Raw genomic sequence first — 4,889 nt, forward strand, 5'->3', positions numbered from 1 at the left:
GGAGAAATAACAGTGGGAAAGCACACGTGTAGAGCTCGCATGCTTACGGCAACCATGTATATAGGAATATTCCGATGCCTGTAAACATATAAACGTTATATTCAGAATATGGCTGAAACCCAAATATAGACCTTTAAACGGAATTTGATGTGCATGTAAACGCACCGCTGTTACCTTCGCCTAGCTGACTGCTCAGATGGATAACGATACTTGTGATTCTTAGGTTGATTTGAGATTTATGCTGTGTAGCATGAAGAAGTCTGTCACATGTTAATCCTCACCATGTTGAACTCGACATCATCTCTGGAGTCACCATAACACAAGGAGCAGCTATTCGCATGATCCTGTGCTAAAATCTCTCAATTCCCATCACATGATGTAAAATTAAGTTGGTCAGAAGAAGCAGCCTACATGGTAAGTTTAGTTTAAACATAGTGGCAGAAAAAAGGTAATTTTTATTTATTTTTATTTATTTATTTACTTTAATTTATAATAGAAAATAGCGTTTTCCTATCTGATTGGTTTGATGTGATCCTGCATTATTTGTAATGGATTACTGCAATTATTTGCTGAATAAAAAATTTTCAAAATACAAATAACTGGTCCTCATTTCAATTTGAAACAGTAGTTTGGATTAACGCACTCACTACAAAGTCCATTTACCAGCAGATGCTTTTTAACCCTCCCATTATGTTGGAGAAAAAGTTGCATCTATTATGTTATGGGTCAAACTTACTTCCACAGTTTAAATACACACACAAACAGCAAAGGACAGCTTAAAACGGTAAACATTTATTATGGCTCGTCTGAGACAAACCATAAGAAGAAATATTTGCGTACAACTTTGACCTAAAATGAGGAAAGTTGAAAAATTTCAAAGAGAAAAAGCGAGATTAACCAGTATCTCTGACATCTCAAATGTGGAAATGGGTCAAATTGACTTCTAACATAATAGGAAGTTTAATTTTATGATAATACTGAAGGATACAGTTGAGTTTCAGCACCATATGTTAAGTGTCAAGATCATTAGCTGTTCATAGCGTCAGTTAAAATAATGGGTTGTGTGTTTATTGCCCTTAATTGCACTAATTCTGTATGTTTCGAATAGCTATTAGCGCCCTGATTAAGCTGCTGTGATGCAAATGAGCATCTTAACAGATGTATAAATAGATTAGAAAGGATGATGCACTATCACAGTAGCTTTTTTTGGCAATAGCATGTTTTAGGGACCATGAATGAATGTTTGCCCATGATTCTGACTGACTAATAAACCAAGTTGGGTTTCCAAAAGCCTCTTTCAACAATGTTCCGAGCTGAGCTAAGGTAGATGTAACATTTGGTATTCAGAGTAAGAAATAATTTACGTGAGTTTAGACTGCTATGACTGATGCACAACAAATGTCCTGGCTGTGGTGCGTCCCTTTTAATAAATAAATAAATAAATAAAAATGCAACAGGTAGTGTTTGGCATCATCACTTTCCCTCAGTTGAAGTTTATATTGACATTTATATAGGAAATTATTCATTATAGCATGGCAAAAGCATTTCTGGTGGTGAAGACTGAAACTGAATTGCACATGGTAATGTGGATTTGTACGAGTTAGTGTATACACTCTCTTACCATTATGCCATGTTTATATGACGTACTGACAGGTTGCAGATTAATGTACATTTTCTAATAACATTTTGTTTATAATGCATTCTAAGAGGCTTGGAGTGAAGTATGTGAAAACACACTGCATAGATAACCATGATGGATGATTACATGAGAATCAGTAAAACGAGAGAAGACGACACAAAGGGCACCGTAAATGTGATCCAGTTGTGTGTGATAATGTTATGTGATGTGGATGTTTGGGGCAGAGGATTTAATTATGAAGAGAGTGGGATTGTCTGACAGTTAGAGGACAAAGTTTCAGAGATTAGCTACAATTCTGGAGAAAGTTTGGTTGTTAAGGCAGTGGAGGTTGGATAGAGGAATGGCAAGCAGGATTTGGGGGGCTTTTTAAGGATTTTGAAGGGATTTGTAGGAAAGTTGTAGGATTTTTTTTAAACGAGACTCTTGTTCATCCTAGTGTGAGATCAGACTCATCACTGTTGTCCCACAAAGCTCACTGCTGATCCTTCTCTGTTTTCCTTCTATATATGTATGTTCTCTCAGTGAGGTAATACATGGTTTGTCATATTGCTGCTATACTGATGACACTTAACTCACTTCCTCCCTCAGCCACATGCTTTGGCTTGTATCATAACATGTCTTTTATGAAGAATGACAGCTTATCTCCTGAATGGAAATTGCATCAACATTGAGATGCTGTATTTCCCTGGAGATGCTCATCATCTCCTTAGAAAGCTCTACGATCAGACCAGTGTTGGGGAAGCTACTTTGAAACTGTAGCTTTTCAAACTACAAGCTACTCATAGATTGAAGTAGTTAAGCTACAGTCAAGCGACCCTTTTAGAAGAGTAGTTAGCTACATTTACAATTTACTAAAAAAAAAAAAGTAGCTGACTATACTCAGCAAAAAAAGAAACGTCTTCTCGCAGTCAACTGCTTTTATTTCCAGCAAATTTCTTAACATGTAAATATTTGTATTAGCATAAATATTCAACAACTGAGACATAAACTGAACAAGTTTCATAGACATTTGATTAACAGAAATGGAATAATGAGTCCCTAAACAAAGGGGTGAAGGTGGGGAGTGGGATGTTAATATACCAGTCGGTATCTGGTGTGGCCACCAGCTGCTTTAAGTACTACAGTGCATCTCATCCTCATGGACTGCGCCAGATTTGTCAGTTCTTGCTGTGAGATGTTACTCCACTCTTCCACCAAGACATTTGCAAGTTCTCGATCACGTCTGAGGGGACACATGGTTACATGTAATTTTCTACTGCAAGGACAATCAGCTGTCTTTCCTGTCTCCCTGTAGCACTGTCTTAGGCGTCTTACATTACAGACATTGCAGTTTATTGCTCTGGCCACATCTGCAGTCCTCATGACTCCCTGCAGCAGGCCTATGGAATGTTCACACAGGTGAGCAGGAACCCTAGACATCTTTCTTCTGGTGTTTTTCAGAGTCAGTAGAAAGGTCTCTTTAGTGTCCTAAGTTATTGTAACTGTGACCTTAATTGCCTACCGCCTGTAAACTATTCGTGTCTTAAGGACTGTTCCACAGGTGCATGTGCATTAATTGTTTATGGTTCATTGAACAAGCATGAAAGACTTAGTTTAAACCCTTTCCAATGAAGAACTGTAAAGCTTATTTGGATTTTTACAAAATTATCTTTAAAATACAGTCTCCTGACGTTTATTTTTTTGCGGAGTGTACACGTTGCTACTTAAATGGGCAACATTTTTAGTATGTCATGATTTGATGTTGGATTGGATGAAGTATTTAAATTCTTTGGTTTGCAAAGATTACATATAACGGTGTAAGATTTATTATTTGAATAATACTTAAGGAACATGAACTTTGACAAATAAAGCCACGGGTAATTGGATTTTTCATTACCGGAATCAGTCACATCTCCTGCTCCATCATGGATAATAAGGAAGAGAGTGTTGAACCTGAATAACTGATACTTCCGATAGGCCAATACATGCATTGATTAGTAATAATTATTATTGTTGTTGTTTTACCACTGATTAATTAATTAATCATGGAAATAATCATAAACAATGAATTTAAGAAAAAAGTTAAGACAGGAACTTTTTTCTCTTGCTGCTTCCTTAAACAAGATGTTGAGAAATACAGTCGGACTGTTGTATTCAGAACATCAAATAAATCCCTTGGCATACAGTGATCAATGTATTGAATTATTTTATTTTTATCTGTAAGAAACTGTAAACATTGTGTTGTGTTGCCTATTAACAACAAAGCACCAGTAATATTCTCTATATCAGAGAATAAACTCCAGTGTTAGTTTATTATGTTATCATCATTTACCCGCCCCATACATCACGTAACTAACTCCAGCTGGTTGCTTTATGTGTCCATCAGACGGTCTCTTCCTGTCCATGTGAGCTAGAGTGAGGGTCTTAATTCATGTGTAGCAAGCAGGCACCATAGATATGCACTGAAGAGGACCGTTATAATTGGACAAAATACATAGCGATTGCTCACGTTACATCATTATTCGTTTGAAAAAGTCATTTGTTACTGGAAAAGCTGCACTAATACTACAGTCGCAGAGCTACTGTCACGCTACTGAAAAATGTAGTTAGTAGCATCACTAATTTTAACTAGCTACTCCCCAACACTAGCTCAGACCATCTGACAACTCACACAACCCAAATAACATTCTCTCCTTTTCTCCCATTGTAAAGGATTCTCCCTTACAGCAAAAGAAAGGATCTGGCCATTTTACCCACTGAGTGTGCTCAGTGCCCTTGTCATCTTTAGATTGAACAGGTCTTCTCCCATACACCATCACACCACTGCAACTGATCCAGATTGCAGCTGCACAGATGGTTTTAATGTCACCAGGTTTTCCCACATGTTGCTTACCACTGGCTTCCTGTAGCTGCCTGTAAATTAAAACACCAATGCCTGCTAACAAGACCAAAAACATACCAACCCCTCACCTAATTGAAGGCACTTATCCAACCCTGCTTTGTGCCACATTCTCTCTGTGCCACAATCAAACCAGGGTTAGTCTTAGCAAAATTCTGTATAAATAAATAAATAAATGTGGGTTTTATGTGGCACAATAATGTTTATATAATAATAATTGTTTATATGTGTAATCACATTTAAAAATGTATATCATTAATAAAATATATGCTATAAAAAATAAATACTGTATCCATACTGTATCATAATACTGCAATACGTTAGATATCCTGTGAAGCAGACGACTATACTCTTGGTAGAATGTTACACAGT

Source organism: Ictalurus furcatus, chromosome 20 (assembly GCF_023375685.1).
Source record: "Ictalurus furcatus strain D&B chromosome 20, Billie_1.0, whole genome shotgun sequence".
In the NCBI taxonomy this organism is placed as follows: Eukaryota; Metazoa; Chordata; class Actinopteri; order Siluriformes; family Ictaluridae; genus Ictalurus; species Ictalurus furcatus.